Raw genomic sequence first — 13,093 nt, 5'->3', positions numbered from 1 at the left:
CTAGAAATGCATATTGAGGGATCCACTGCCTACAGTATGAAGTGAGACCTATAAAAGCCCGCACCTCCTTTTGTGTCTTTGGTGGTGACATGTTAGCAATTAACTGGATGCGGTCGGGTGTAAGCTGTCTTCCCTCCTTGGACAGCGAGTGCCCAAGGTAAACAACTTGCTGGACACAGAATTGCAGCTTAGAAGGGGACACCTTGTGCCCCTTGTCGGCCAGAAATCTTAAAACCGTCAGTGACGCTTTTTCACATTCAGGTTCGCTTCGGGCGGTGATCAGCAGATCATCGACATATTGAAGCAAGGCAGTGTTAACTGGCATGTGGATATTGTCAAGTTCTCGTTTCAGTGCTTGGCTATAGATGCTGGGGCTTTCTGTAAATCCTTGAGGTGCGCGTGTGAATTTAAAACTTCGTCCATTCAAACTGAATCCGAACAAATATTGACTTTCCGGATCTCTTGGGACGCTAAAGAAGGCATTCTTGAGATCAATTACAGTGAAGAACGTTGCTTCTGAGTCAATAGCTGTTAGTAATGAAGAGATATCTGGGACCACAGGGTATTGTGGTACAATACATTTATTTAATTCGCGCAGATAAATAACTAATCGATATACTGGTGATGCTTTTGGATCCGTTCTTTTAAGAATCGGAATTATCGGGGAATTACATACATTGGAGTCGGTTTCTACAACCACTCCTTGTGCAATGAGCTCGTCAATGATTTGCAGCAAAGCCACAACAGCATCTGGTGGTAACTTGTATTGTCGCATTCGTGGTAGTACTACTCCTGTTTTTAGTGTGACTCGATATGGTGTAATGTTCATGCAACCAACATCAGTTGGGCCTTGTGCCCATAGATGTGTAGGTAAATTCTGCAGCCGGTGATCCATGTCTCTGGACACGTAGTGACCTTTGAAATCACGTAAAAATAATCGTACTCCTTCCGGAGAACAACATATTATAGCTCCTAGAGCTTTCAATGTTTTTATACTTAACAAGTTTTCTGGACATGATTTAGTAAGCAATAAATCTGTGGTTCGTGTCAATGGACCAACCGTAAGTGGAAGGGGTTGCGTTACTTCATTAATGATAGGCTTTCCTGAGAATCCAAGGGAAATATTCTGTGAGCCTGAGAGGGGTGCCCCTGGAACTTCACTGTGTCGTATAGTTGTTCTGCTTGCCCCTGTATCAAGTAAAAACTTTCTGTCTTCCCCTAATAGTTCACTATGTACATAAGGTCCCTCTTGATCTACTGGAACCTCAATAAGGGGTAAGCCAACTTCCCTCTCTAGGCTATTTCATGTGTATCGCTGATAATCGGGATAGTCATTTTGTGCATACTGGTACATCTGTTGCGTTGTTGCTTGTGTGGCAGCAATAGGCTGCGCTTGTGGTGGTGCTACGGTCTGTTGTAGAGCTGCCTGTTGCGGAGCTAGTTGTTGCGGAGCTGACCTAGGTTGTGCATGCTGAGGGATTTGTTGTTGATTCTGATCCTGTCTAGGTGGACGTGGTCTTTCCTGTGTTCTACCCGTGGCGATATTATGTTTCAGAACTGGACAATCGTGTATATAATGACCTTGTTGCTTACAATAGTTGCATGTCCCTTTCGTCGGACCTGCGGAATCACCTTTTTTATGACCATCAGCTGGAACTGACTGGGCAACAAGCATTTTCATTTTCGTATCTTTCATACGTCTTTGTTCATGTTCTTGTTCTTCTCTAATTCTATTGTGGTGATATTGTAACATCTGTAACATCTGTGACGGGGTGTTACCTTGCCAGGTACTCTCAAATTTCAATACTCTATTCTTAACTTGCGGCAGGGAATTTTCAACTAATTTTGTCACAAACAGATGTGGATATGACTCGCTACTTGCTTTTATGCCACTATTGATACCAAAACATTTTTCAAATCGGGAATAGAAATCACTAGTGTCTTCATCTTGCTTTTGTTTACAGGCTGAGATTGCACCCCAGTCCTCCTTTTTCGTAGTTAATAAACGTGGCAGTACCTGTACTAGTAATCCTGGTAGTGCTGTAGTCTTTTCCCCAAGCCCTGATCCTGCAGCTCGGGCCTTTTCTTCGTTTTCTAATGCTGTCCAATCTATCTTTTGGTCTCCCACCTCCCATTCCTTTTCTTTGAGTTTCTCGTAAACACCGGCAGGCATTAACACTTTCAATATTTTCATAATGTCGGGGTAGGTATACTCTCCCATGAGCAACATGTCTTTTATCTCACGGTGGAAACCTGCTGGATCCTTGTCATGGCTGGGTACTACTTTCTTCATTTCTAATAATTCAATTTTAGTTATAGGCGTGTACACAAACACACGTGTAAAGTTATTATCTTCACCTCTGATTGGGTGTACTTCGCGTAACGGATTCTGTCTATCTATGTGATACATTTTTCTTCCCTTAGTGGGATTTGGAACGTGTTCTGGGTATGTGGAAACTATATACTGGTTTCGAAATTCTAGAATTTCTTTAATCAAATCAGTACCTGACCCTCTCCATTTATCCGTGAGTAGTTCTGTCAATATGTCAGGTAAGGGTCCAGGATCGGAGTGTTGGCTTTTATATAATATAAGGAGGTGTTGAATCATGTATATACTAGCTAAACGCTGTTCGTCTGGGGCAAGATTCAGAAACGTGTGTGCTAGTGCATCGTCACTGTATTTGCTGGGACTGTCAGCCCATTGTACTGCTGACCTGGCTAATTCTTGTTCATCCATGGAATCGAGCATATGGTACCCCCTTCGATCTCGGAGTAATTTATCAGTGGCTTGGAATAGGTGTTCAGGGGACCTTGTATTTAACATAGGGGCTTGAAAATGTCTGTTACATTCTGGACGTATCGGACGTATCGGATCATTAAAGCCTCTAGTATTATTATGGGGTCTTCCTCTACCTACGTAAGCTATCGTATCTAATTGTTCTGATTCTTGCTCCTCCTCTCCCTCTGATTCAATTCTGTCTGCTTCTCGTCTTTCTTTATGTATTCGTTCTACTTCCTTGCGGATCTTTCGATACATGGCGATTATACACGCCTGTCTATCATGTTTCTCGTCTGATATGTTCTGACCCCATTTGGCAAGTTTTTGCATGGTATCATGATCTGCCTCAGGCCTGTCTTGGTTCCTGATCACGCAGTTTATGAAAAAACGTAGTAGTTGTCTTTGTACATCCACTTTCTGGTATTCCATAGCTTCGTTAATACTTTCTGGGCCTCGCCCTGTTTGGACCAAGTGATATATATTGTCTAGGTGTTCAACCATTCCTGGTATCGTCATTAAATACAATGTAGCTCGTCGTATACGTAGTGATGATAGTAGCAATCTGTCCTGTTTACCTGGCACTGGATCGTATCTACAATCCACAAGATGTTCTTTAAACATGTCGGATGTCGCTAGTTGGGGTGTACGTTGGAGTGCTAAATCTCTAAGGGTCTGTTTATTTCGCGGCGGTGTGGCAAACATGTCTGTCGTACCTCCTGTAGCACCATCTGAGGTGCTGGGCAAGAAAGGATTCGTTGGACGTAAGATAGAAATTGTAGATGCGGGAAAAACGGTAGAAACGGACGGACCTGTGGGAATGGGCGTAGGAGTTTGTTGTTGCGGGGATACAGACGGATGATCTTGGCGTTGAGCACCATCGGTGGGCTGTGCGTGTGGCGGAGCATTAGCATATTCAGGAGCTACATCATCTAAATAGGAAGAAAGGAAAATATCTTTTGCTGTTTTGGGATGTGCTTTTATCGGGAGCAATGGGGGGGCCAAGTTTTTCGGTATTTCCGGGGTGGCCTGAGGTAACCCTTCGGCCAAAAGAGGATACATACCATTCATAAGAGTGTTTCGTTGTCTGTCTACTTGTTCTGCTTTTACTCGGGTACCTTCCTCAATTAATAAATTTTCTCGGGTTTTATTCGAATTCTCCCTACCTTTCTCTTCTTGTCTGAGCGCTTTTTCTGTACGTCTATATGATTCTTTACGCCATAATTCAATGGCATCTTTCTGTGACTGTCTGGCTTTCTTTTTCCATAATTCTTCTTCTACTCTCATGATGCAATCTGCATCCCAGGTCCCCGCTGCGGGCCACCTCTGACTTTCTGGCAACTCTTTGGTGTAGTCCACCCATAAATCAAGAAATAACACGGCATCTAGGCCATGCTTATGATACATAAAGTATCCTGGAGTGTCCCTAGGTGGAATGGGAACAGCTTCTTCGAGTACCCCTTTTCTGGTTTTGATCTGTCTTAGTTTTGAAAAGAGCGGCATTTTTAGACCTTATTACTTGAACACACTTAATACAATAAACACAATAATGAACAATCATTCACACCACAATATGTAGAACGTATTAAAACATTTAACATTTAATGAACGATGATAATTAATAGAAAACTAGTTACTGACATAATACTGACACTAAATAATACTGAATTATATGCAAGACATACTAGATATACTGCTAAACAGTACAGATACACTGCTAAAACAGTGCAGACCGGATTTGTGTACCCAAACCCGTCTTGACCGGCACAACCTATGTGCACGTTTAAATGCCTCCCCGGCAATGGTACTCACCGGGTAGCGCGGAACGGAAGGCCTCGGAACTGAACTGAAACTGGACCGGACTGGACTCGACTCGACTGGACTCGGAACTTCGGAACCTGATGGGCCTCTGTATACCTCGGATCTTGCTCTCTCAGCTAGGCTCTGGTCGGGATACTTCACACTTCTCACCGCCTCGTCTGGGTGTTGATCGCAGCCTCAGTCGCCCCCGCTTGGCCGGAGGGAGATACAGGAAATCCTGCAGGTACGCGTTTTTGTCCGTTCAGCTGTGGCAGGAGACCGGGCCTGCAACGCACCTCCGGCGCGTGAGATGAGAAAGTGTCCCTATTCGGGCGCCAATTTATGTGGTAAATATTTCATTACCGGTACTATTTTTTATGCGGTAAAGTCTAGTAAGAATAACTCAGTAAATATAAGAGGCAGAATCCGTGGTATTAGAGGTTCTAAAAGGCTTTATTCCTCTATAAAGGAATTACAGTTCGAACTGTAGGCTTCAAATTCCATCACCACGAAGGTTCAGGAAGGGAAGGCAATACATTATTGACAAGTAATGATATTTATATGAAAAGTATTACATTAAGACAGATGCAAGAGGCGTAACAGCTGATAATACAGATAATGATACACATACGTAATGAAAAAAGGCGTAAACATAGGCGTAACTAAATACGTCATTAAACATGATGTCACAGGTGGGTGGATCCATAAGAGAATCCTGCAATGTCAGCAGAAAATACTTGGCAGAGATGCGCGCGCAGCCGCATGACGTGTGATTGACGTGTAACTAGAGGGTGACATTTAGCTCTACATGTGGAGACAGAAGTCTGGGGGGTCATGTCAACCTAATCCCAAATCATATCTAATATCTTATGTTTAAAGAACTGTATTATCCAAAAGGAAAGGTCTCTCGGACGGAATCTATTCTATACTGACTGTTAGTGTGTGTACAAGCGTCTAAATGTCTACATGAGATGCGAGGGGGCAGGAATCTTCCATGGTAACAGGGGCTATGAATTACTTGCATGAGGACAGTGAGGCCTGGCCCTTTGCAAGGTAGCTGGAAGAATGTTTACCTAAACTACTAGACAGGAATGCATCGGATGAGGAGCGGAGCAGATAATCTTGAAGGTGAAATACAGTTTTTGGCAGGCAACTGGCTGGATCAGGCACCGTTAGCCGCGCAGGGAGTAGGACAAAGTTCATGGATACAGATGCAGGCTCGGACTGGAGCTTTCAGAGGCAGAAGGCAGGAAAAGGCTTGATGGCAGAATTCAGGGCCTACTCGCCTGAATCTGTAAAATGTGGAAAGTGAACCACATAAAGTCGGTGGCCTTTCATACTTAGGAATGGAATATCTGACCCATTCATGGCGGATCTGAAAGAGGACATGTTGACGGTGGACGCACATGTATTTGCGTCTTCATAACTGGAACTGGAGGGAACATACATGTACTTGTAACATGCACATGGAGCCGTTGGGGTCTACGATAGGGGACATAACTGATCACAAAATTCATATTTCCTCACTAGCATGAGGTGTCTGTTGATGTGTCATCTGATTGATGTCACTGCTGTGTGGAGGGAACGGCTGGCAACTGCTGCATGTGAGCAGGTGCCCAAATGTAAAGTTCAGGAGATAAACATGCTGCACATAGTTCTGGATTACCCACAAATGGTCATTGAGAATGACATGTTGGCTCAGAGCTACCATCTCTTGTTGCAAAATATAGACCTGTATGTCTTATCACAGCTGCTGACCGGATTACACCCCAGCAGCATGCACCATCCCGGGGACTGAATGACATCCACCCCTCGCGCAGCCGTCTTTCAGGTAATTCTAGCATGAGGTGTGTCACTGGCTTCGACTCCAAAGCCATGTCAGAGATCCTGATTCCCCTCTGCATGTAATCAGCAGTTGTGTACAAAGTGAAATACAAATCAGGAGTGTCATGTGCCTGTCTGACAATTGGTGATGCAGATAATTGAGAATGTTGTCACTTCCCTCTACAGCTGATGGTTCAGGGACAGCTAGGCCCGTGAGGAGACAGGTCCAGCAGGTGACACTAGGGGGAACACCAAGGGACAGAGAGTTGTGGCTGGAGCTGGTGAGTTTGCCTGTATCTGTGTAACACCTCAGTGCTATGGTGTGAACTGTCATTTGTGGTGGTACCCTACACAGGTCACATGATCCTCATCTGTTGATGCAAAGTACAGTTGATACAAACCCTTGTGTTGCACCACATGTCATACCAGGTCAATCCCTAATACGGTTGCAACCTCTGTTCCAGGGGATGCTGATGACGAGGATGACAGGCCTATGACCAGTGCGGGCCGACGGGGAATCAGAGCGGAGAATCCCCTGATCCTCCAAGCTGTGATGTCGGCTGCAAGCACTGCTCAGGAGGAGGAGGAAGAATATCCTGAGGACCTCTACTTGGTGGATGATGAGGACTACATGTCTGACGATGAAGATGCCAATGCGCGATATCGTGCCAGACTGGCTAAATCGGTCAGGGCATCAACTCCTTTGCCAAGCAACGTCCCTCCGCCTCCTCCCAGGCATACCATGGCCTGTCCCCAGACTCGAGCAAACCAGCCACAGCACACACGCATCACAACACAGACATCACTCCCTCACAGTCCTCACGTCCAGGACCAACATGGTGGTTCCCCTACCCACTCTTCCCTAGACAGTGTATCCCTGCCATCCTCTCCACCATCTGGGGGTAGTACCAGCCCTGTTGTGCTGCTGGAATCCCCTGGGCACCATTCACCTGCCCACAGGCTCCCACCTCCCACCCCACCCCCTGCCGTAGGACCTGCACATCCCATCCATGGCAGACAGCTGCAGAGAGGGCCTGCACCTGGCTGTGATGACCAGTGGGAGCAGGACTTCTTCCAACAGCAGAGCGATGTGAGGCAGGACATTAGTGCCATAGGGGCTACCCTGACCACCATGTCGGACTCCCTGCAGGACATGGTCCACTTCCCTCAGGCGGTGGAGAGGCTGAGCCAAGTGTTGGATAGGATGGATAGGACTTGGCAGGACATGTCCAGAAATATGCGAGACATGCTATCCATCCAGAGGGAAGAGAGTGCAAGACACCATGCCTTGGCCATGAAGATGATGGCATATTGAGAGTGAGCCAACCTTTCCCTTCACGGTCAACGCAGGGAGGGGAGCCATCATATCTGCCCACAGGACAGCACATCCCCACACCTGTACCAACTGCACCCCAACACAGCAAAGGGAGACATCCACACCAGCAGGCTGAACTGGCACTCCCAACACCACTCCCTGTACAGTCACTCCTGCCACCTGCACAACCACCACCACCTGTACAGTCACTCCCGCCACCTGCACAACCACCACCCCCTGTACAGTCACTCCCGCCACCTGCACAACCACCACCACCTGTACAGTCACTCCCGCCACCTGCACAACCACCACCACCTGTACAGTCACTCCCGCCACCTGCACAACCACCACCACCTGTACAGTCACTCCCGCCACCTGCACAACCACCACCACCTGTACAGTCACTCCCGCCACCTGCACAACCACCACCACCTGTACAGTCACTCCCGCCACCTGCACAACCACCACCACCTGTACAGTCACTCCCGCCACCTGCACAACCACCACCACCACCTGTACAGACACTCCCGCCACCTGCACAACCACCACCGCCACCTGTACAGCCATCAAGTGTGCATACACCATCTGCCCCAGCACATGTGGATGACCCTGGACAGTCCCTTGGACAGTACACACCTCCACGTAGGCGGCGAGCCAGACCTGAGCACTCGGAGCGGTCATCCCCCCCAAATTGCGGCGTCGCACTCACCAGTGACAGGAACCCGGGACAATGTGATCACGTGTTTGTGTGTGCACCAAATAAACACCTACCAAAAATAATAATCTGTTGTGTATCATGTCCTGTGTAACGTTGCAGGTGGCCTGGAGATGTGAGAAGGTATGTGTGTGTGTGACACAGTTACAAGTGTAACCCATCGTTGCAACCAGCCATTATGTGCATAGCAGATGACTCACCAAATATGTGTCCATATTCAGAACCAGACATTCAGAATGAAGTAAAACAAGTGGAAGTTATTAGTATTCCGAATTGTATTTTAAGAAGGTACAAAAGAACAACTGTCCGTTTGGAAGGGAGAAAGGAAAACAAATGATGATCTTAATGCAGAGGGAGATGGGAACCTGGATTGGGGTGGGGCAAAAAAAATATAACACGTCAGGGAGCGTCAGGGAAAACAGTCTATTTACAAGGGGAAAATGAAATAATTGTTCACGTCAAAAGTCAAGTGTCCTTCTGGTCATCCTCTAGGACCACAATGTCCAGATCCTCAGAGTCCGATGCAGGCACACGTCTGGTGGGTGCAGGAACAGGCACCACTTGGGTTCGTGCCACACGAGGAGTACGGGGGGAAACAGTGTGGGGCAACGGACAGGGGGAGACATTGACAGTGGTATGGGAAGGGATTGGGGAGACAACAGACGAGATGGCTGCGGACAGTGAATTGATGCTGGTGGTGAGGGTGGCCATTGTTCGGAGCATGTCCTCTCGCATCATGCGTACCTCCATACACACTTGTAGCTGGATGCGAGCGGACATGTCTGGCTGACCCTCACACATCCACATCAAGTCCACTGGCACAGCCACAGGAGGAACAACACCGGGAGGGGCATGGGTGGAAAAGGAGGGATGTGGTGCCTGAGGTCCGGAGCCAATGATGTTGGGGAGCTGGCGGCTACGATGAGGGGGACTGGTTGCAGGGGATGCAGCTGGGTCCCCCGATGGAATGGGGAACTCTAGAGGTAGGGAGGGGCTGATGGCAGGCCCAGATTGTTTGTTGGCCTGCCCCGAGGACACCTTTTCAGGGACCACAGGTGAAGATTCCTGAGGAGAGTAGCTCTCCAACACCTCATGGTCCGAGGTGTCGTGTTCACCCCCCACCAATTCAATGTCTGCAGCCTCCACCCGGGATGTGGCACCAGCATCAGGGTGTCCCTTGTCAGTCCGGGTGGGCGCAATCCCCTTGCCTCTTGATGTTGAGGGTCCCTCCTCATCCTCCTCTTCCGCGCTGGTGGAAAGTGGGTGTAGCCGCCGCCGCACTGGTGGCCTCTTGCTCCGGACCAGGTCCTGCTGCCCTTCTGTTTCGCCAGCTGTGCCTGCTGAAATGTAAGCAAAATCTGAATGTTATGTTTGTGTCATGCAGGACGAGACACATTCATAGGAGCCAAGGTCAGACTTATTTTCCTCTGATCACACTCAATAGTTGTCAGTGTCTATGAGCTGACATTACGTGTATGTTCACCGTCAGTTCCTGGATTGAGTCTGACATGGCCATCTCACGTGGATGTGTGTGGCTTACACGACTGTATTGGCCAACCCTCAACCTGGCATTCTGGGGATCTGTGTGTCCTGCCACAGCTACATGTGCAGGTTCCAAAAGCAGTCCACCAATGGAGAACATGAAGTCCCGAATCTCAGATTATGGCCATTCATAGGGAGTCGCAGCTGTTGAAGGTCTGGACAAGTGTCATCTGCTTTGTAGCATTGTATGGGACACGACAAGTGGCGAATGTGGGTCACACATGCACTGAGGCTCTGGCCTGTTTCTGTAGCTAAATTGTGAGTCTAGCCTTTGGCTATCCCCACACATGTACTGACAATCCAGTGGCACATATTGGCTTTGGTGACTGATATGGTAATGCAGTACACCGCTGAACACTGGGGGAATTTTGTGACAGCTACCTGTACATGTGAAATGTGAAACAGGCCACTGAGGCTGAGACGTCTGTCAGTGGACACCCCTTGTAAATTTAGAAGCGCTTAAGAGTGATGCAAGGATGTCAAAGTCTGTCTTGACTCCATGGAACATGATGTTTTGTCACAATTGGAACCCAAACTCTAAAAATGCAATGCAAGTCATAGCATCCAATACCCTTTGGCCTGCCATGCGCACACAGGACAGTGTCTGTACCATTGCTCATCCAATGCACACATGATTTCCTAGTGCCAATTGTAGTGGTGCGGGAAGAGCTGATTTCAGTACAAATGCACAAATATGGCTCATTTAGCCAGTTGTCATGGCGAGACTCCAACTCCCAAAATGCACTCTGCCCTGTACAGTCCATATGCCACAGTGTGCCTTTTTAAGCTTGGTTACTGCTGCATGGACACGGAATCTGTGAATGGAGGCATCGGACACACAATGGTACAGCACTGTTTCACTCACATCATACTCCCAGACACATTTAGCATATGATGCACTTACCATGTCCCTGCTGCTCATGCTCCTCCAGCTGAGCATGGAGGGTCGGCCAAGCTGATCGCAGGACCCTCCTGTACAGTGGGGATAGGCGAGGACGATGCACATGGTGCTGGGAAGACTGGCCCACCAGCTCCTCAGCCTTGTGCCGGGCCCACCGTTTTAGGTCCTCCCAGCGCTTGCGGCATGCCCTTGCACTCCTGGTGTGGACTCCCACTGCACTGCAGCGCTCGGCGATGTTGGCCCACAGCCTGGCCCGGGCTGCATTGCTCAGCTGGTGTTCAGGGTCCCCATATAGCTGAGAAAATTTGGCCAGCACCCCCTCAGCCAAGATGTCCAACTCACTTTCAGTGAAAGGGGGTGCCTTCTCTTCGTAACCCTCAGCCATTATGGGGATAATAAGAAGGATGAGAGAAGCAGGATGTCAGAGGATCTGTCTGTGATAGAGGATGACTCAGAATGAACACAAAATGGCTGCAAACTATTTCCTGTGATGTATTTCCTGCCTCCAACTTCCTGTAAAACATTTCCTGAATGAAATTATGTGTTCCGGGTCATTTTCGGAGTTTACGGCCCGTAAGCGCAGTTTCCGGTTCCGGAGCGGGAGGTCCGCACACGGGCCGTACGCTCCATAATCGGCGCTTCCGCACACGGGCCGTACGCTCCGTAATCGGAGCTTCCGCTTTTTGGCCGCAAATTCCGAAAATGACCTGGAACATATAATTCCATACAGGAAATGTTTGACAGGGAGTGGGAGGCAGCAAATACATCACAGGAAGTAGTTGCCTGCCATTTTGTAGTCATCCAGATCCATCCACAATCTGGAATCACATCTACTGCCATCCTGATGTTCTGTTGTGGATAAAAAAGAAAAGACAGTGCATGTGAGAATTATTTAAATGTGACAAGAGGGTGAAGTGACCATTTCAAGACATTTCTGCAGTTTCTGTTTCAGTTTCTCATGCTTTGCATTATGGTACATGTAGTCCATATTAGGTGCTCATTTACAGAGTTGTGTGATGTGTTCCGGAACATTGTGTTTGAGAAGTGTGGATATATCACAGACACAGGGGGGCAGAGTTACGGCTTCTGGCGCATCTCTGCTAATCAGCAGAGATGCGTCAGAAGAGTTGCGATGCATCTGCCAACCCGTGCGCCAACACAGATGCGCCGCATTGACATTTCGGTGCACCGTGCTGCTCGGATGTGCAGATGCGTGACGCATCCCCCGTTGGAAAGGCGGCGCATTGCTGGAGTTGCGTCGCATGCACAACGCAGCTCCAGCAAGGCTCGGGGGTGCCCTATCCCTATGATGCTGCGTCAATCCTTACGCCTGCTTCAAGCAGGCGCAGGGTTTTGACGCAGCATGGCCTTAAAAGTGACTGAGTGAAATATTGTAGATTTTTAGGAGGCGTTTCTGCGCCCGGAAGGCCCCCCCCCTGCGCCAGAACGCCTACATGTGGCGCAGGCCTTTACAACGTGACGCATCTCCCAGATGCGTCATATAGTACATACCCCGCAGCATGGGGCTGGCTTTGCACCACCGCAGCGTCACAAAAGTGACGCAACGGCAGCGTGAAAGGGCCGCAAGTCCCACATTAATCTGCCCCATGGTGTCTGATTGACCCATTGCATCACTCACGTCGTGGGCGCATCATTTGTGGGGGAGTCACATCTGTTGATGGCACAGGGCCGACAATGCTATGGTTATGGCCTTTTCTGATTAAGAGACCCATCCTCATGAGGTCCGGCTGTGTCTCTCAGTACATGTATCATCTTGCATCTGCGGCTATAGATTCTTTCGGGACATCCACTACACTGATCGCTGACATGGGCACATGTGCTGATGCAGGCTCAACCTTTTGACTACTGTCAAGAGCTGTGATTAACATGCAGTTAGTGTGGTTTGCAAAGTTGCCTCAGGAAGGAATTTATTGACACAGTCGTGTATATCCAAGTTTCATCATTGGCAACAGACAGCAATCCACATTTGGTCCATTCCACTACAGGTTGCTCATGTGAAGAACGTGGCAACAAGCTGCTCACGGACTTGCATGTCCTGACCTCGGTTATGTGCCATGGCCCGGTTTCCCAGATTCATAGGTAGCCGAGGTTCCATGCGTTAAGGCAATGTTGTGCAAGACACAACAGGCTAAAATGATCTTGCACACTACTTCTGGGGAGTACTGCAGCACCCCCCCTGTACGGTCGAGACATCTGAAT

Source organism: Triturus cristatus, chromosome 7 (assembly GCF_964204655.1).
Source record: "Triturus cristatus chromosome 7, aTriCri1.1, whole genome shotgun sequence".
Classification (NCBI taxonomy): Eukaryota; Metazoa; Chordata; class Amphibia; order Caudata; family Salamandridae; genus Triturus; species Triturus cristatus.
Note: the sequence above shows the minus strand (reverse complement) of the source record.